We start from the raw sequence: 22,697 nt of genomic DNA, 5'->3' as shown, positions 1-22,697 counted from the left end.
TTTGTCAAACTACGTAAATCTCGTTTCGCTTGTGTGTATGTATTTTTATATGTTATATTTGCCAATTGTATATGAAACCCTAACAGTTACATAAATATTGTATCGGTGTTGTATTTTTTAGATGCGCACAAAGTTCGATTTGATCCGATTTCAAAATGAATCAAAGACTATAAATTAGACTACGTTTTTAAAAATAATGAAATCGCATAAAACTCATACGATCCGGTTCGGCCCGTAATCAGAACATATCGTAATATTGAAGTCATTAGAGTATACTGTAATCAGCAATTCTTCAATTTTTATAACCAAAATTAAATTGTTTGACTATAAAATTGGACCAAACTCACACGATTCGGTTCGGCTCATCGGATTTATTGATTCTAATAATTTTTTTTGTGCACTATCGCATTTTTAATGTAATGGTATTGCATTATTGAGGAAATAATAAAGCTTGAAAACACTAAATTGTAGCGGAGAGGATTCATATTCGTAAGGAGAAAATGAAGCACCAAACAGTGGCTTAAGAATTCTTTCTCTTTGCACGAGACTTGGCATTCATCAATTCATGCAATCAGCTAACCTATGTGGACTAGTTGGTAAAGACCGAGTAAAGTGGCATTATCTTCAAATAACATAGATTGAAGCTTGTTTTCATACTCTTCTTTTTAATAAATGTATTTCATTTTAAAGTGATTTATTATTATTATTATATGAAAATAGGAACATTTAGAGCATCTCTAATGGAAAATGATATTTTTTCATGTCAAAACTATATTTTGAGAGGAGGTACAATATCAAAATGCTATATTTTAAAGCTTACCTTTTAACAAAAAAAAAAAATGTTATATTTTAATAATTCTGTTCCAATTGTGCATTTCATTCAAAATGATATTTGGAGTGTATTATTTTCATCCATCTGCTATATTTTGAGAAACGGCACCGTATGAAAAAATAGAGACCTCATAAAAAATTTGAGACCTGTTTTATATAACAATACTTTTGATAATCTCAAAATATAAAAAGTCTTTTGAGAGCCTATCGGGATGTATTATTTTTATCTACCTGTTATATTTTGACTTTAAGCGACTATCAGAGATTTTTAAAAAAAGCTAAAATAGAAGAAGAAGTGAATGCGTTTATAAAAAAGGGAGTCTAAATGTCAATATCATCTACCACAATAAATAGATGGATCCATGTTTCTTTAACTTTTTGGTGCCTGAATTTTCTCACAATTAAGTAAAGATTTTCCTCACCTAATTGTTTTAATTACTTGACATTGCAGTCCATCATCACATCCTTTCAAAATAGAAGAAGTAGTGAATGCGTTTATAAAAAAAGGGAGTCTAAATGTTAATATCATCTACTACAATAAATAGATGGATCCATGTTTTCTTTAACTTTTTTGGTGTCTGAATTTTCTCACAATTAAGTAAAGATTTTCCTCACCTAATTGTTTTAATTACTTGACATTGCAGTCCATCATCACATCCTTTCAGCACATATTTAAAGACTTTATTTCCTCTAAAAGACAAGCGTAGGTATATTCACCGTCATAAAGTGGTCCTCATATATAAGAAAGTAAAACAAATCAAGAATTATAAAATCGAAAGCAAATTCAAAAGCTATTAAAAGCAGTTACGCAACCTCGATCTACAACCTTTTTTTTTTTTTTTTTCGGTAAATACCTCGGTCTACAACTTGTACAAAACTTTAATCTAAAAGATTGATAAATCACTTGACAAGATTGTAGATCAGAATTATATTATGTGAATATTTTTAATTATTATTATTAGTATTTAAGCAGACACATTTTACTTCACTTGCAACTTCAACTCTGCACCTACTCCTTAAAGTCAATATATACAATGTGACATTTCTATTACTTACCAAAAAAAATTGTGACATTTTTATTTATTTATTAAGGTAAGTGAACTTGTATTTATTATATGATCTATTATGTTAATTGAAAAGCAGATGTTAAAACCAACACAAAATATGTCTTAGAAAATGAAAAAAAAAAAAAAAAAAAAACACCCTCTATTTGCTTAGGCCTTGGCCTAGCTAGTTTGTTTTAATTGTATATTTACAAAAAGTATTGACAAAATAAGGGGCAGTAACTTAGAAATATTATTCAACAAAAAAAAAAAAAAAACACTTAGAAATATCTTTTTTATATTCTCTCCAAATAATAATAATAATAATAATAATGACTCCGGACTCACAAGTCACGGCTATGAGTTGTGTTTCCTCCAAACACTCGGTGAGTTAGGAGTCTTCGATCCTATAATTATTCTAATAAAAATATAATTATAATAGTGTGAAGGTTTTTATATATAGAGAGAGATATACATACAAATCTATGAAACAAATACCAAATTATAACAAATTCACCGACACTGAAAAGCATGCAAAAGTCAGATATGGAGTACGTGCATTATATATATAATTTTTACAGCTGTGCTTTGATATATGGTACTTTTGACTGGGAGGGTTTGATTGAGATGACGAAGGTCAGCGATGTAGCATTAGTCGTAACACATTGATTGTTGTTTGGAATTGGACAATCTTTCATTTGCTTTTCCTCTAAAAGATGATCATTGTCTTACCATTGGGTGGTAACACATGCCCCATCCCACATTTTCATGCCGCTAAACACGGAACTGAATGTGAAGATAATATATATATATATATATCATATCATAAATTTTTGGAAAGTAATTTTGTATGTATTAAATCTCGATATGTATAATATATATAATTTTTTCTTAGGTGAATATAATATAATTATATACACATCATATGTAGAGAAGTAAGGCAATCTTTTCTCTTAGTCGTATAAGCTTTGAAGATGTCACTGAGAGGTAAATATTATATATTCATATATATTGTAGACACTAAAATTTTAGTGGACTTTAATTTGGACAAATGGACCCATTAAATATGGGCCCAATGTTTAATTAAGTTATTTAATTGGCCCAAGTATGGTCCACTTAAATTATTTAATTAAGCTCAGTCTAGAGTCTAGATAGTCAAATAAAAAGAATAATCATTCCTAATAAAATATATTTGGAATAATTATTTTTAAGGATAATTATCATAATATATCCGACCCGGCCTAATTATAGTTTTTTCCTTATCAGGAGATGACACGTGTCATCATCCTATTAATCCAAGAAACCTATAAATATAGGCTTGGAAGAAGAAAAAGGAGAGAGGATTCAGAATTCAGAAGTCTACAAATTCAGACACAAATTCAGAATTCAGAAGTTCAGAGACTCAGAAATCCAGAGACTCAGAATTCAGACACAAATTCAAAATCGAAACCCAAAAGCGAAGAACATCAAGCACATCCAACAACGTGCTGTTCTTCATCAAATTCCACAGTGATTCAAGAACAAACTCGTGCAGCCCTTGGATCCAACCAACCAAAAACAAGGAGATCGAATCAGAGGACCATTCTTTTTTGTAAAAGATATTACAAAGGACTGTACTCCACATTCATAAATTAATAAAATTCTATTTTGCTCCATATTTTGTTTCTATTGCAGACTTACAAAATTTGTGTGTACAAATTTGTGGCACGCCCGGTGGGACAACCTTTGCCTCTCATCTCTTTTTCCTACCATCAAGTTTCTTCTCTATCAGATTCTATGGCTCCCCCTAAGATTCAGACAGACAAGAAAGCCCAAAAGAACATCGCTATTGCAAAGGTCGACGCTAAAGCCACCATGAAAAGTGGCACGAAGACCAAATTAAGCGATGGAAGTACCTTGACGGGCCCTGTGACACGTAGCAAGTCCCAGGCGATGGCGTCATTCAAACTTCAGCAAGATGTGGTGAAAACTAATCCTGCAATACCGGCGAACGTGAAAACTCAACATGTCAAAAACCTTGACATTGTTCCAGAGGAGGCTCCACCACCAAATTCACTTCGTTCTATCTATGATGCTCACTCTAGTGTCAGTTCACCCCCAGAGTCACCACGTCAGACTTCGGAGCAATCAATCACGTCAAGGAACGTGGATTCTCAAGGCCTATCATACTCAGATGTGGTTGCTGCTATGATGACTGGAGCTGCTACGGTGGAGGAACAACTAGCAACTATGGCTCATTCCATTGAGAACCTCACAAAGACTATTGAAGAAAAGGACTTGCAAATCGCTACACTAATGAATAAATTGGAAGTTCAGACCTTCGGTGAAACACCAATGCCATCCGGGAATCGTGCAACTTTCACACCACCACCGTCTGGGAAACCTACATCTTCCACAACAATACTAATGGAGAATCCTAATTCTACAGCACAAGGTACTCACAGGGAGAATTCCAAACAGACGCCGGTGACAGAACAAGCAACCAGTCAAAACCAGACGCCGGGGATAGAACAGGCGACTGGTCAAACCAATCATACCTCTTCTTCAGTCTCTTCATTATCTGTCGAACAATTGCAAGATATGATAACGAATACAATTCGAGCTCAATATGGTGGTGTCTCACAGAGTACTCTCATGTACTCAAAGCCCTATACAAGGAGAATCGACAGTATGAGAATGCATGTAGGATACCAACCTCCGAAGATTCAACAATTTGACGAAAAAGGTAACCCCAAGCAACACATTGCCCATTTTGTCGAGACTTGTAACAATGCCGGAACAGAGGGGGACTTACTAGTCAAACAGTTTGTCCGGTCTCTTAAAGGAAACGCGTTCGAGTGGTACACTGACCTAAAGTCAGAATCAATTGATAGTTGGGACCAGATGGAACGAGAATTCTTGAACAGGTTCTTTAGCACTCGTCGTACTGTTAGTATGATTGAGTTGACTAACACGAAGCAATGGAAGAATGAGCCTGTAATCGACTACATTAATCGGTGGAGAGCCCTCAGTCTTGACTGCAAGGACCGTTTGTCAGAAGTATCTGCTGTGGAGATGTGTATGCAGGGAATGCATTGGGGCCTACTCTATATTCTGCAAGGCATAAAACCTCGCACATTTGAGGAATTGGCTGCGCGTGCCCATGACATGGAGATCAGTATGAAATCCCATGATGGCAAAAGTCCCATGACTATAGAACCACGCAAAGATAAGAAGGACTGGAAGAAGGGCGACAAGTCATCAAAAAATGCGGCTAAAGATTCAATGGCTATCTCAACCACCCCAATTAAGATATCTGTTAAAGATGACAAGAAGGATGATAAAAAGCCTCGCCAGTTTCAAGAGAGGGAGAGACAGCGTCCTACGCTAAAGGAGTTAGAGAAGAAAGAATACCCCTTCCCCGATTCTGATGTTCCTGGCATCTTGGAATGTTTACTTGAAAGTAAAGTTATAGAACTCCCTGAATGCAAACGTCCTCCAGAGATGGGACGTATCAACGATCCAAAATACTGCAAATATCATCACATTATCAGTCATCCAATTGAGAAGTGTTTTATCTTCAAGGAGGTGGTGATGAATCTGGCAAAACAAGGAAAAATCTTGTTGGATACAGACGAAGTTGTAACTTCAAATTATACTACTGCTACTTTGACAACCTCTGTCGTGGGGAGTGCTCGTTCTCAACCTTTAACTTCGGAGGTATCTTGCACAACTATCCAGTTTGGTTCATTGGAACCAATCCCAATCTATATTGGCCAAGGGAGTGTACGTGACATTTCAACATTTGGAAGGGTTTTTCCTCAGGATGATGAAGAAGGATGGACTCTGGTGACAAGAAAGAAACCACGGAAGCAACAAGCTGATATTTTTCAGACTAATTATTCTGACAGAGGGCAAAGGAAGAAGAAACCCCAATATCACCATAAATAGTCTGGCCATAACAGAAAATGGGTCAAGAAGACACAGTCAACTAAACACACCTCTATAAGCAAAAAGAGTCAGAAGCCTATTACTTTGCAAGAGTTCTTTCCAAAAGGATACCTAAATGACGAAGTTGAAACAACTTACATGGTTTCAACTAAGAAAACAAGCCTTAATGATGAGAAGAACGAGGATCAAGATGAAGTCCAGACTGTAGAGAACCATAATACAGCCATCATTGAAAAATCTGATGATGATGAAGTGGTCAGAGGTACGTTTGAGTCATGTTGTGCACCAATTGTTTTCACGGACGAGGATCTTCAGTTGGGTTCGAAGCCACACAATTGTCCTCTCTTCGTCTCCGGTTACATAAAAGAACGAAGAGTTACTCGTATTCTTGTTGATGGTGGCTCGGCGGTGAATCTAATGCCAAAATTTACGATGAAAAATCTTGGCATCACAATTGACGAGTTATCGCGTAGCCGTCTTATTATTCAAGGTTTTAACCAAGGAGGACAGAGAGCTATCGGCATGATTCGGGCAAAGCTAACTATTGGCAAGCTCCAAGCAGAAACCTTATTCCATGTGATTGATGCAAAGACGTCCTACAATTTGTTGTTGGGAAGGCCTTGGATACATAGTAATGGTGTCATTCCATCGACTCTTCATCAGTGCTTCAAATTCTACAAAAATGGCGTACAAACGGTTATGGCGGATCATAAGCCATTTACAGAGGCAGAATCTCATTTTGCCGATGCCAAGTTCTATATCGATCATGATACACCTTCGGAAGTGCCCATCCCAAGCCTTCCATCTACACAAGAGATTCAATCTACAAAAGCAAAAGAAGCATTAAGTGATCCACTAGACGTTTCGATGACAGACATTGTAAAGGTAGCTAAAACGTGAGGGGTCTCGATAAAAGCACATCGGACGAAACCTATTTTAAAGTATGTTCCAAAATCTCAGTGACAAGAAGGGCAGGCACCTGTTATCGAGATAATTGAAACTAAGGAATTTAAATTAAAGATGTCAAAAACCAAGGAAAAAGAAGATATGCAAAAGCTTAAAGGAGAGTTAACTCTTCCTCTCCCTAAGATTCAGAAGTCTTCGCCTTCCAAGTCTCCGTTAAAAGGGTTCGTGCGGCCTTCTCAATCTATGGTTGATCATTTACCACTTCCAAAACAAAGGACCGACGAAGGATTCGATCCTAAAGCATACCAACTCTTGGCTAAGTCGGGGTATGATTTTACAAATCCTGCAAGCCTTGGAAAACTGAATGCTGAGGTCACCGGTGAGAAGGTGCACGGCCTCAATGAGACACAGAAGAAGTTGAAAGATCAAGGGCATAAAATCATTTCACCTAAGTCTGGTCTCGGTTTCGTAGCTTCTGAGCCACTTCGAATTCAAATCACAAAGAGGGATAAGAAGTCAAGCACCTCATACATTGGGTTTGAAGAAGTTGAGGATGAACAAGATCAGCAGACTGGGCATCAAAAATCAGTCTTTGACCGTATAAGAGCTCCATGCGATCGAACATCTGTATTCAACAGGTTGTCAAGCCGAGAATCAAATATTTTAAGTTCTCATATCAGCAATTTGCCTCGTAACTCTATTTTTAACAGAATGAGCTTTCATGACCAAGGAAGAAAATCTGCACAACCTCAATCTCAAAAGTCAGTATTTTCTCGAATTGGTACTATCCATGATGCACCACTAAAAAACAGCAAGATTGTGAAGTCAGAAGAAGCTAACATCGACATGGTGAATAATAGTGAGGTTCAGAGCCTAGTGCCTTCGCGAATGAAACGTAAGACAGAGATAGATGTCACCAATGATGTTACATTGAAAGCTCGAAGGCGAACCATTGTATTTACTAATCAATCAGCAGAAGTGGATAGAATAGAAGGCACTGGCGAATCGTCTTGTGTTACTTCATACCACATCATTGTTGAAGAGGAACCTGACTGTGAACAACCAGATGATATCGAGAAAGCTCCACCAACACTAGATTACGGGGGGCAAGCTACTGTTGATCAACTCAAAGAAATCAACTTAGGAACTGACGATCAACCCAAACCAGTTTTTGTTAGTGCATTCCTAAACCCCTCAGAAGAAAATGATTACTTTCAATTATTGTCTGAGTACAAGGATGTCTTTGCTTGGACATACAAAGAGATGCCCGGTCTTGATCCTAAAATTGCAGTACACAATCTCGCTGTCAAACGTGGGACACGTCCGATTAAGCAGTCTCAACGTTTCTTCCGTCCAGAGCTAGTTCCAAGGATAGAGGAAGAACTCAACAAATTGATTGAAGTAGGGTTTGTCCGTGAGGTCAAATATCTAACATGAATTTCGAGCATTGTTCCAGTGAAGAAGAAAAATGGACAGATTCGAATTTGTGTGGACTTTCGTGATTTGAATGAGGCATGCCCAAAAGATGATTTTCCTCTTCCCATCCCTGAGCTCACTATAGATGCAACCACTGGACATGAAGCTCTCTCTTTTATGGATTGTTACTCTGGGTACAATCAGATAAGAATGACTCCGAGGGACGAGGAGTTAACTGCCTTTCGCACTCCTAAAGGCATATATTGTTACAAAGTTATGCCCTTTGGACTAAAAAATGCGAGAGCAACATACCAACGCGCTATGCAAAGGATCTTCGACGACATACTCCATAAGATTGTTGAATGTTATGTTGATGACTTGGTGGTTAAGACAAAAGAACGAAGAAATCATTTACAGGATTTACGTACTATCTTTAATCGCCTTCGAAAATATCAACTTAAGATGAATCCCCTTAAATGTGCATTTGGTGTGACTTCAGGGAAATTCCTAGAATACGTCGTACGTTATCATGGTATTGAGATTGATCCTAATAAAATTGAGGCCATTCAAAAGATGCCGCCACCAAAAAATTTACGTGAACTTAGAAGTTTACAAGGTCAACTTGCGTTCATTCGTCGGTTCATCTCAAATTTAGCGGGTCGTTGTCAGCCTTTTAACCGACTCCTAAAAAAAGATGTTCCATTTAATTGGGACCAATCATGCCAAAATGCTTTTGATAGCATCAAAAAGTACCTTCTCAATTCTCCGGTATTGGGAGCACCGGTACCTGGAAAGCTACTCATACTTTACATTACTGCGCAAGAAGAATCGCTGGGTGCCTTACTTGCTCAGAATAATGAAGAACATAAAGAGAAGGCATTGTATTATTTAAGTCGCAGACTCACCCCGACGGAGCGAAATTATCCTCCAATTGAAAAAACATGCCTCGCACTTGTCTTCGCTTCTAAGAAATTGAGGCATTATTTCTTGGCTCATACGATACATCTTGTTGTAAGGGCAGATCCTCTCAAATATGTCATGTCTAAGCCGGTCCTTTCCGGACGATTGGCGAGGTGGTCAATTTTGTTCAACAAATTTGAAATTATTTATATGCCACGAAAAGCAGTAAAAGGACAAGTCTTAGCTGATTTCTTAGCTGACCATCCTATTCCAGCCGATTGGGAAATTTCTGAAGATTTTCCTGATGAAGAAGTCTTCCTTGTGGACATCCTCCCTCCATGGATGATGTTTTTCGATGGGGTAGCACGATCAGATGGGGCTGGAGCAGGTGTAGTTTTTGTTTCTCCAAAGAGACATATCATTCCATACTCTTTTGCACTTGCTGAAAACTGCTCAAATAATGTAGCTGAGTATCAAGCCTTGATTATCGGCCTTCAAATGGCGAATGAGATGAACATCACGGACCTCGAAATATATGGAGACTCTAAGTTGGTGATCAACCAACTTCTTAAAGAATATGAGGTTAAGAAAGATGATCTAGTACCGTACCATCGTTACGCCTCTCATTTGTTGGAACGGTTTGATAGCGTCATACTAGAGCACATTCCAAGAAAAGAAAATCGGATAGCTGATGCTTTGGCAAATTTGGCTACAACATTGGCGTTAACTGATGAAGACCTGGTTGATGTTCCTGTATGTCAAAGATGGGTCTTACCACAAGTCTTGGAGGATAAATTTGAAGAAAGTAATGTGGTTTCTTGTTGGACACAAGAGGAAGAAGACTGGAGAATCCCTATCATTGATTATCTGGAATATGGAAAGCTTCCCGAAGACCTACGCCATAAGACTGAAATACGAAGGCAAGCACCTCGTTTAATCTATTACAACGATACATTGTATAGGCGTTCCTATGAGGGCCTTTTCCTTCGCTGCCTTGGAAATGATGAAACAACGCATGCAATAAAGGAGGCACATTCTGGGATTTGTGGAGCTCATCAATCTGGTCCAAAGCTGCACTTTCGCGTCAAAAGATTGGGTTATTATTGGCCTACTATGGTCAAAGATTGCTTGGAGTATGCAAAAAGGTGTCAAGCCTGTCAATTCTATGCCAATTTCATACACCAACCACCGGAACCATTACACCCTACTGTGACGTCATGGCCGTTCGATGCATGGGGATTAGATGTAGTTGGTCCTTTAGAAAAGTCTTCAAAAGGCCACTTGTATATCTTGGCTGTAACTGATTATTTTTCAAAATGGGCGGAAGCTGCACCCTATAAACATGTGAAAAAGGAAGCAGTGGTTGACTTCATCAAGTCCAACATTATTTATCGATATGGTGTCCCTCGATACATCATCACTGATAACGGGACGAATTTTAAAAACAGTTGGGTAACTGACCTTTGTGAGAAATTTGGATTCAAACAACGTAAATCCTCCATGTACAATGCCCCTGCAAATGGTCTCGCAAAAGCATTCAATAAGACTCTATGTGAGCTATTGAAGAAAGTAGTCAACCAAACAAAGCGAGATTGGCATGAGCGAATGGAAGAAGCATTATGGGCATACCGCACTACGCATCGGACACCTACTCAAGCAACTCCATATTCTTTGGTTTATGGCGTAGAAGCAGTTCTTCCATTGGAACAACAAATCCCATCATTAAGGATAGCTATACAAGAAGGTCTTACAAGTGAAGAAAATGCCATCTTACGTCTTCAAGAACTGGAAGCATTGGATGGAAAGAGATTAGAAGCTCAACAACAGCTAGAGTGTTATCAAGTTCGACTTTCTAAAGCGTTCAATAAGAGAGTTCGACCTCGGTCATTTCAAGTTCGAGACTTAGTATTAGCTGTTCGTAGACCGATTGTCATAAATCGCAAGGGAAATAAATTTGTATCCAAATGGGATGGACCGTATGTTGTTCGCAAAGTTTATACTAACGGCGCATATCTCATTATTGATGAAGACGGAGTAAGAGTGGGGCCCATTAATGGAAAATTCCTGAAGCACTACTACCCATGAAGGCAATGCTCCTGATCGTACGAGCTTAAACTGCACTATACTCCTGGCCCACATGAGCTAAAACTGTGTACGACCCAAAAACAAAAAAAAAAATTTCTTTATAAACTCCTGGCCCGCATGAGCTAAAATTGTGTACGGCCCAAAAACAAAAAAAAAAAGAAAAAATTTCTTTATAAACTCCTGGCCCGCAAGAGTATAAACTGTGAACGGTGAAACAAATAAATAATGATAACATCTTTGTAAATAAAATGGAGATAATAAATCATTTGTTTTATTGCTAAAATTCAAAGTTACAACTTTGTTTTTGAAAAAAATGATGATCAATACTAAAATTCCATAGCGATAATTTCGTCACGTTCTTGCCATAATATCTCTTCCAGTTGCTTCACTACTCCAAGATCGTGATTCGAGATGACGTTAGCTTCTTCTATTGATTTTCGATCTTCCCAAAGTTTGGTGATGGCTTCCTTCTTCTGAGATAACTGTGCATCCGTTGTCGATATGAGGACTTTAAGCCCTTGAGTCTCTTCCCTGGCTTCTTGCAATTCTTTCACTAATCTAGCTTCTTTAAATTCAGCTTCACTCAAACTAGATTGAAGTGATTCTATACGCTTAGCACCATCATCTTTTATAGACCTAGCGTTGGTGAGCTATGCATCAATACTGGCCAATCGTTGGGATTGAGAGTCTGAAGTCATCATACAGGCATATGAAGAAGATGTAGTAATATAATTGGCCGCATTATTGGTATATGAGTCAATTCGCTTCTTCAAAGCTGAATGGTCTCCAGGGAGTTTTGCGAGTCCTTCATAAAGTGTTTGAAGTTTAGGTGCTCGAGACGGTATTTTATCGGTAGGAGTATCGCGTATGATATTCTTTATGAAATCAATAAAGAATAAAGCAGCACGACGATGAACATCAAGAACGATCTCTTCCGCATTGAAAATTGACATTTCAGAAGGGGCAACACGATACAAGGGTGGACCCTGTTCTCTTAAGATCAAAGAAGGGATAACTACATGGTCTTTACCAATATTTTCAACCGCCTCCATAGCTTGACTAGTCACTTCAGCAACCCCCAAAACATCTGAGTGTTGACTAACTCTGCTTCTTTGTAGTGAAATCTCTGTACCTTTCCCTATCGCAGTGGCCAACTCTAAGGCAGACGGTCCATAAATAGATTCTTCACTACATGTTGGATTAGCAACAATGACGACATCTTCCCCAAGAAATCCCTTGCTGTCTTTTATCTATTAAAAAAACAATAATAATAATAAATAATGGTAATTTACAGTACAAAAAAAAAAGAAAAAAAAAAGAAAAAAAAAGAAAAAAAAAAAAAAAATATATATATATATATATATATATATATATATATATATATATATAATAACAGTTACCTGTATAGGTTGTGAACTGCTAGGTACCCCAGTAAAAAATTGATCAAGAGAAGTGGCAACACGTTCCTGTATTGAATCAAGTCTCACTTTGTCGGTGACATGCTTCCAGTTACGATCCTCATCATAAGCTTTCACATCCTCATCTAACTCCATTGACAACTGACGACGGGGACGGTTATTGATTAGTGGTGGGACATCTTCTGCTGTTTGGTGATGGCTACTAGATCCTCCAACAACGTCACAATCATTATGAGATTTGATGGTTAACTTTGGCACTAGCTTAGATGGGAGATTTGACTTCAGCCCCTTAATTAAAACCTTCCTGATTTTAGTTGGTTTCTTTGGTGGGGAAATCGTGCGTTTAGATTGCTTTGAGGTAGTTTCGTTCAGTGTAAATGGATCAATATATACGCTGGACCACCATTTGGCATATGCTCTGGTAACTGAGGATTTTTGGTGGCTGAAGGTTGAAGGAAGCAACGCATCACAACCAGAAGAATAATGAACGGATGAGTTCCAATGCTTTAAAAATTCCTCTAAGGTGCAAGTACGAAAGTCATTTTTTTATTTTCCAGGAATATCTTGATGGTACCCAAATTGTTGGCTAAATCTGTGTGGACTATACGGCTCAATGATAAGACGGTCATTTTGGCGCAATGTCAAATAACATGATCGAAGATTGATGAAGGTGTCAAAGTCAGCCTTTTTCATCTTGCCATTATTTACAATAAGTCGCTCTTTTGAAGATCTTTAAGCCATTCGAGTGAAGTTTATTCCTTTACATGATCTGAATAAATTTTGGGCTTCAAAATGGTCAAAGTATCTTGCTCCTCCTTCGCCTGCATATAATGTCATTCTAGGCCAATAGTTGGTATTAGGAATGGTGAAATTAGTTCTGAAATATTCACTCAACCATCCGAATACATAGTGAATAGGAAATATCGCAGAGCAGCTTCTAGGATCTGGTGAGGAAACAATCTCGTTTAAGTCTCTGTAAATACTGGCCAGAACCGGTATGGAAAGACAAATGTTGCAGCCATCTGCTAACATGCTTGCGACCTTGAAAGTCCCAGGACGAATTATGTTGCCAGGGTGTGCAGGTAAGGCAAATTTGCAGAGCCAACAGGTTAAAAAAGCAGCTAGATAAGTGGTGTCTCTCGATGTTTCATCTACACCAAGGTTGATAAATACTTCTTTCTCTTTGGTAGACATCGACCGGACAGGAGGGATCACACCAGACGGATTTTGAGTCCTCATAGGGCGGTGAACTTTATTGTTTGTTGATTTCTTTGAAGGTTTGGCATGTCTTGATGCACCTTTAAACCAGAAATTAATCCAGTCAGATATCGTCACATTCTGATCTCCTTTATACTTCTTGGAAAGTCTGTGGAAGGCCAAAAATAGGTGATGACAACTCAAAGGGATAGAATTTTTGTTGTTGCCAGCTCTTGATAGTTCATCTGCACAAGGAATAACTTCATCATAAATTGTTCCTTGGTGAGGGAGACCACCTAGCATATATAGATCTCGAAGAGAAATTGATAGCTCGCCACTAGAACAATGAAGTGTATTAGTGGCTGGGCACCAACATTCAAGGAATGCTTTGAATACATCTTCATGACGATCATAGGAAAATAGGGAGGCGAATAAAGCACCATATAGTTGTTGTTTTGATAGAAAGTCATGGAAACGCGCCAAGACATCTTCTAACCACTCCCAATATAGTTCGGTGTATAGCAATTCAGCAAGAAGTTTATAGGGAATACTCCATGATATTTCCTTCGCCTGAACATTAAGACCCAATAGTGAAAACTGGTTTTCTTCAACAACTCTCTCATGAAGTGAAGAATTTAGTATCAAGGCTTTAGAGACAATAGATTCTTCATTAATCTGATCAGGACCAAAGTCGGTGAGTTCGCATGTGGCCATGCATGTCCAATGAGATGAACAATGTTTATTGTTAGAATCAGGCACTTGAATAGCATTGCGACCAAAAAGTGAGTCATATACACTTAATGTCGTTCCTTGGACTCGTTGACTATTTTCGCTCTCTAAGATAGTCAGCTTTTGCTTTGCGAAACACTTGAACACCACCATGATGGATACCAAAGCTCGATCGATGTTGTTTAGAAAGATGATTTCAATTTCTGTTATGGCTGACAAAACCAATTTGCTATACCATCTCAAGTCCTTCAAAATAAAAAAAAATAAAAAAAAAAAAGAAGAAGAAGAAGAAGAAGAAGTTAAAAAGCGTAAAAAAAAATCTATAGTGAAAAAAAAATAGAAGTTAGAAAGCGTACAAAAAAAAAAAAAAAAAAGTTAGAAAGCGTGAAAAAAATCCTATAGTGAAGTGAGGAAAAAAAAAATAAAAAAATAAAAAAAAAAAACCGTGGGAAAAAAAAAAAGGAGGAAAGAAAAAAAAAAAAAAAAAAAAGGAAAGGAAAGGAAAGAAAAGGAAAGAAAAGGAAATTTTTTAAAAAAAAAAAAAAAAAAAAAAATTGCAAATCTCAATCCTCCAGGAAACGTGGAGGAGGAGAAAAAAAAAATAATAAAAAAAAAATAAAAATTTATTCCTCCAACAACAACAGGCAACGTGGAGGAGAAAAAAAAAAAAAAAAAAAAAATTTTCCCTCCAACAACAACAGGCAACGTGGAGGAAAAAAAAAAAAAAAGAATATTCATACCTATGTGTTCCAGCAGATGCCGCAATCCAACACAATCTTCAGAGGCCGCAATCTTACAAGTTCTTCAGAACTGATTGAAATTGATGTCAAACCCTATGACTTGGGTGGTATATATAGGTAAGGGATTTGTATAAATTGGAAAGTAAAAATCCAATAAAAAAAAAAAAAAAAAAGTTGGATACTTCAAGTCCAACTTGAAAAAGGAGACAAGTCCTGTTAAGCGTAGAACTCGAAGTGGGGGCAATTTGTAGACACTAAAATTTTAGTGGACTTTAATTTGGATAAATGGACCCATTAAAAATGAGCCCAATGTTTAATTAAGTTATTTAATTGGCCCAAGTATGGTCCACTTAAATTATTTAATTAAGCCCAGTCTAGAGTCTAGATGGTCAAATAAAAAGAATAATCATTCCTAATAAAATATATTTGGAATAATTATTTTTAAGGATAATTATCATAATATATCCGGCCCGGCCCAATTATAGTTTTTTCCTTATCAGGAGATGACACGTGTCATCATCCTATTAATCCAAGAAGCCTATAAATAGAGGCTTGGAGGAAGAAAAAGGAGAGAGGATTCAGAATTCAGAAGTCTACAAATTCAGACACAAATTCAGAATTCAGAAGTTCAGAGACTCAGAAATCCAGAGACTTAGAATTCAGACACAAATTCAGAATCGAAACCCAAAAGCGAAGAACATCAAGCACATCCAACAACGTGCCGTTCTTCATCAAATTCCACAGTGATTCAAGAACAAGCTCGTGCAGCCCTTGGATCCAACCAACCAAAAACAAGGAGATCGAATCAGAGGACCATTCTTTTTTGTAAAAGATATTACAAATGACTGTACTCCACATTCATAAAGTAATAAAATTCTATTTTGCTCCATATTTTGTTTCTATTGCAGACTTACAAAATTTGTGTGTACATATATATATATATATATATATATATATATATATATGCATGTACGTCCATTGCATAAGCATATGTGATAAAGGTATTAGTCGGTAATGTCTCACTCGTGGACGTGAATGCAGGCAGACGCATACTTTAGTCATGCAAAAGCAATTATTAGTTGGGTCCCATAGAGCATTTCCATCGCCCTCTCAAAGTTAAAATATAACAAGTGGATCAAAATAATACACTGGGTTCTCAAAAGATCTTTCATATTTTGAGATTGTCAAAAGTATTGCCATATATAGTAGCTCTCAAAATTTTTTGAGAGGTCTCTTTTTCCCCTCATACAGTGCTGTTTCTCACATGCACAATCCTAGCAGTCTCTCTCTCTCTCTCTCTCTTTCATTGCCATTCTCTCTCCATTTTGTTGCCATGTCTATTGTTTTGCAACTAGGGATCGACGAAATCAATGGTACGATCATGGGAAGATCAAGCTAGGATTATTCGCGCTTGATGAAATCACTGGGACGATCTCCAAACCATGTTCTTGATTATTATGTTTATAAGATCTCGTTACTATGTCCTGGATTTCTTTAGGGTTTTTCGGACTCGATGAAATCGTTGGATTCTACTCTCACTTGCATCTCGTGGTCATTTATACCTTTACCAGGTGCTCGAGGAAAGTGTTGAAAGAGAAGAGAATATGGAGATTGGGGTTATTGATGTCGATTCAGAGAAGCAAGTTGTTAAGGAGAATAGTTCATTTACATCTCCAGTTCAAATGGGAAACAAGGAGCAGGTTATCAATGTGGATGATTCACAAGAGAAGGTTCATGAAACTCAAGATGGGGAATGCGAAGGTATTGATCAAGGAGGTCTAGAAGTTGCAGGGGACTATCAAGGGGTTCATGTATCATCTCCAGAAGGTCAAGAAATTGAAAGGGATCCTTTGTAAGGGGATCTTGTATCACCTAGAGAAGGCAATTCTTCTAAGAAATAGAAAAAGAGGAATAGGAAGAAGGAAGTGGAGATTGATCCATCTGTGGTGAGAGTCACTAGAGGAATGGTTGCTAGTGGGGTTACACCACTAAAACCAATTGTTTAATGATTTGTTTATAGAATGTAAGGGGACTCAATAGGAAGGCTATGCAGAAAGAAGTTAAAGTCTAGTTGAGTAAATCCTCTTTATCATTGTGTGGACTTATGGAAACTAGAGTTCAGGGTGTTAAATTTCAAAAATTAACATATCATATTAGAAGGAATTAGAGTTGGGCGAACAATTATTCAGCTGATTCTGGAGGTCGTATATGGTATGGTTGGGATCCAATGAAGATGATTATTACTGTCATTGAAGTTAAATCTCAAATGATTCTTTTGCAAGTGAAGACTAGAGGGTCTTACAATAGGTTCTTTGTTACTTTTGTAAATGCCAAAAATACAGCAACAAAAAGACTGTTTTTATGGAAGGATATTGTGGATAGTGCTCAGCATGTCAATGGTCCATGAATTTTACTTGGGGATTGGAATATAATAAGGTTAAATTCAAAGAAGTTAGGAGGCAAGCATCACTTTGCTAGGGTGTTTCAAGAATTTAACCGTACTATTGACACATTGTGCTTATCTGATATCCTAGTGACTAATGGGGTTTACACATGGTGCAATAAGAGATTTAGTACTAAAAAAATCTATGCTAGATTAGACAGAGGTTTGAAGAATGAGACTTTGGAGCAGGCCTATCCTAACTCTCAAATTGAACTGACTCCTCCATTGACATCTAATCATTGGGGGTTGTGGGTTAAATGTCCTTTGAAGATTGCAGATGGGCTAAAACCATTTAGATTTCTATCAGTGTGGAATCAACAACCAGCAGTAAATGATTTAATTGCTGAGGTGTGGATAGTGAGGACTATTGGTGATCTAATTAAGAATTTTTTGTATAAGTTAAAATTGGTGAAACAAGCTGTGAAGCAGTGGAACAAGGATAAATTTGGGTCAGTGTATGAATAGGTTATTGGGTGTAGGAATTCTCTAGCTGAGACTCAACAGTCATTGAATCATGATCCTTTAAATGAAGTTTTGATTAAGCTTGAGGAGGAAGAAGGATTAATTTAGAGATTGCTATCTCAAATGAGGCTATGTTGTTAGCTCATAAAGCTAGAATTCGATGGACGAAGGATCAAGACAGATGTTCCAAGTATTTTTTCCAAAAAAATAAACAGCATAGATTAAACAATAATATCACAGTGTTACATGATGAGGGTAAGGTGATAATTGATACTATAAGAGTCAAAGATAAGTTTGTACGTGGAGTACTATAAGTCTACTTACGCAAATGTTCAACCTATGTAGTGTAGTCCTGAAGTTAAATTTATCATAAACACTTTAAGTACAGAGGAAGTTACGAGTTTAGAAGCTCCTATATCCAGAGAGGAAGTGAAAAACATTATTTTTTCAATGGGGCTTGATCGAGCACCTGGGCCAGATGATTTCACTACAAGATTTTTTAAAAAATTTTGGAATATTGTGGGTGAGTAATTTTCTGATGCCATTATTTTTTTCTTTGAACACACTGATATGGGAAGTGGTATTAATAGTACCTTTATTACATTGATTTAAAAGAAAAAAAAGAGGCTTTAAAGGTTGGAGATTATCGACCAATTTCCTTATACAATACATTCTATAAGGTTATTGCAAAGATTCTGTCTAATAGATTGGCAAGTGTTTTGGGAAGGATTATTAGTAAAGAGCAGACAACTTTTGTTCAGGGAAGAAGAATACAGGATAACATTATTATGGCTTATGAATTATTGAAGGGTTTTGGTTCAAAATTTGCTAAACCTAAGTTAACTTGGAAGATTGATTTGAGGAAGGTATATAATACAGTTCAGTGGTCTTTTCTTTTGAAAATTGTGGAACTGTTTGGATTTGGATCTAAATGGATCAATTGGATTTACAGCTGTATCTTATCAGTTTGGTTCTCAGTTATTGTTAATTGTTCTCCTTATGGGTTTTTTCAACCAGAGAGAGGATTAAGGCAGGGTTGTCCACTATCTCCATTGTTTTTTTTACCTTAGTTACAGAGTATTTTTCAGGAATGATTACAGTTGAGGTGCAGTGTGGTAAGATTATTCCAACTGAGGCTGCGGTACAAGCTGCTATACCTATTACTCATCAGGTTTTTGTTGATGATTTGTTGATGGTGGTGATAACTAATATGGCTACTGTGATTACTTTAAAAATTGCTTTGATTCAGTTTGAAAAAACTACAGGGTTAGCTGTTAGCAAGGAGAAATCAAAGGTGTTTCTCACTGAATCTGTTAGAAAAAGGGCTGTGATTATTAGAAGTCTTGGTTGTAAAGTTAGAAAATTTCCTTTTACAAACCTTAGGGTGCCTATTTCTGACAAAATGCTGTGTAGCAGGGATTGCAATGACTTGATTGATAAAGTGATCTCTCTTACAACTAGATGGAATGGCCTTTACATTTCTATGGTTGGCAGAGTGGAATTGTCTAGAGCTTGTATCCTTCCTTTAGTTTAATATTGGACTTCTGTATACACACTTCCTTCTGTGGTTATTAACCTGATTGAGAGGAGAATAAGGAATTATTTATGGGGGCCATGTGGAAGATAAGAAGAAGCTGAATGGTTTAAGATGGAATAAACTGGCTACTCCTAAAGAGGAAGGAGGTTTGGGGTTGAAACGTTTGGTCGATATTGATAAGGCTTCAAAATGCAGCTTTACATGGGATTTTCTGCTGTCTAAAAACATAATTTGGATGGCTTGGTTCAAGAAAAAATACTTAAAAAATTCATCTTTTTGGATTGTTATATAGCGGGATGCTGATTCTTCTTTATGGAAAAGCATTATAAGTAGTTAGAAGTGTGAGTAAAGAAAATTACAGATACAATATAGGGAATGGTCAGAATATAAAAGCTTTTTTGGATCCATGGTGTGATGGTAAATGTTTAAGTGATTTATTTAGCCACATAATATTGGGGTCTCTCAGTAGAAACAAACATTGTTTCTTGAAGGAGTTCAATATTGATGGCCATTAGGATGATGGGCAGTTGTTTAACACAAATCAAGAGCTGATACAGGTATTTTATAATCACAGAATTAATGGTGGAGAAGATCAACTTAGATGGAAGATTCCTTTTAGTTTTAAAGCAGCTTGGGAGGCTTGTAGAACTCTAAGACAAGTTGTTTGTTGGGCAAGATTGTGTTGGAGTGGAGGGAGGTCGAGATGGTCAACACACTCAGTGCTTGTTCTACAAAAAGCTATACTCACCCATTATTATTTCAATTACAAAGGTTTCTCTCTTGCTTCTAGATGCTATATGTGTTATTATAATGTTGAAACCTTAGACCATCTGTTTTGTAGTTGTAGTTATTCTTGGGAGGTATGGTCCATAATTTCTGGAATTCTTGGTTGGGAATTACAGAAGATGTACGAAGTGCAGGAATTGGTTGATGTCTTTACTCAAAGCTTTAATGGAAAGAAGATTAAACTGAGTCATATTGTTTTCATAGTTATGCTATATTTTATTTAGAAAGAAAGGAATGAGAGGATGCATAATGATCTATATAGAGATGCATTGGAATTAGCTAAGTGTATTATTTGGGAGGTTCTTGATGTACTGGGGGTTAGCCTCCAGGATATTTTGTAACCTTATTTTTGTTTAACTTTGTGGTTTCTTTGGCCTATATCTATGACATGTTTTGTTTTGTAAATTAAGGATATGCCTTTACTAATTCTCCATGTACTATATTGTTTATATTTATAAAGTCCTTTATTTATGGAAAAAAAAAAACAAAACTGTTTATTTGTCTGATTTGATTATTTTATTTACATCTTTTAAGTTTATCATCATCTACTCTATTTGGTATGTTTTAATCCATATATGCAAACCTGATTCTCACATACTCGTCAAAAGCATTAGCGGGCATACCGTATACAAGCATCCTAATTGTCGCAGTCATCTTCTGCAAACCGGATAATCTGATAAAACCGACGACGTCAATCTTTTGGACAAAGTAGTCATTAATATACGAAGGAACAATGGACGATTCATTCGAAAGTGTCTTCGAAAGATGTTACTCGGGAAATAGGATTTTCACCGAAGTAATCTTTAATTAGTTGCTCGTTGCTGGAGATTCTATCACGATGGATGTATCATCGACCACTTATAGAACCAACATGCATAGTTGGTTGGTTATCTCATTGCATTTTCCTTCTGTGAAACTTTGATGCTATAAGTTCCATAACCTCTAGGCTTTGATCTTCATCAGACGAAGAATCATTGAAATCTCCTCTCAAAATCGTTCTTCTCAAATTGCTCATTGCAATATTAAAGTGATAATGAAAGAAAATAGTTTATACGTAGAGGATGATAGTTTTTATAGATGGAGAAATGATAGTTAAGAATGGTAGCTGGGAATGGTAGTTGAAAAATAATAGTAGTTGAAAAAGAATGGTTGTACGTTTAATATTTTGGATGAAATGCACCATTGGAATAGAATTGCTAAAATATAACATTTTGACACTGTAGCTCATCTAGGAATATAACTTTGGCATGAAAAAAATAGCATTTTGCATAGCACATAACAGATAACGAAGGTTAAGGAGTCTGTGTGGCCTTTTTTTCGTCTAACATTGTGTTTTAATGTTACTTATGAGATGTGAGGTTTGTATCGTGTTTGTTAGTTGTAATACCATGTTAATTACTATCATCTATTTCAAAAACTTAAATGTTTTTTTGGGGTAAGTATAACTTAAATTGTTAGAGAAGGCGTAGTTTAATATTTAAATCATTTAACACTCCTTTCTACTTTAAAAAGATAAAAATAAAAAGGAAGAAAGTGTAGAAATAGAAATAAAAAGAGCTTGCGAAACAAGGGGACTAAACAGGAAAGAGGAATTCGCAAAAGATATATATATCTACACACTTCTATTCATCTTATGTTATGTTTGGTATGCAGGAATGGAATGGAATGCCCATTTCAACCATTCCTTGGTTTGTTGTGCAATTTAAAGTGGGAATGACCATTTTATTGGAATGAAAATTCACTCCACAATTAAACCTATGAAATGACCATTCCATTAATTCCCAAGTTAAGTTTTTTTAAAAAATAAAGTTCCCAAAAAACTCTTATGTTCTAAGCCCCAAAACCACAACCACCACCACTGCTTTTTACCACCACCCCTTCCATCCATTGCCACCATTCCTTCCACAACCACCGCCTTCCACCACCTCCTTCCACCACAACCATCCTCGCCTTTCACCATCGCTACCTCATTACCTTCTATTACTGCATCACTGTCATTGCCACCATTATTGTCTCCTTCACCCACCACATCGTCACCACCTCGAATGCCTTCCACCACTGCCACCACCGCTGTCGTCACCACCACCATTGACTTCTACAATTACCATCTTTGACCACCACTACCTTCATTGCCTTCCACCTCCATCGTCATCATTACCGCCATTATTACCGCTGCTGCCACCACCATATTCTACCACTACCACTACCAACACCATTACCGCTTTCCACCACTACCACCACCGTCACCATGGTCATCGCCTTCCATAACCACAT

This window comes from Cornus florida, unplaced genomic scaffold (genome assembly GCF_030987335.1).
Source record: "Cornus florida cultivar Cherokee Brave unplaced genomic scaffold, ASM3098733v1 CherokeeBrave_3.0.0_Hap2_Chr09, whole genome shotgun sequence".
Classification (NCBI taxonomy): domain Eukaryota; kingdom Viridiplantae; phylum Streptophyta; class Magnoliopsida; order Cornales; family Cornaceae; genus Cornus; species Cornus florida.
Note: the sequence above shows the minus strand (reverse complement) of the source record.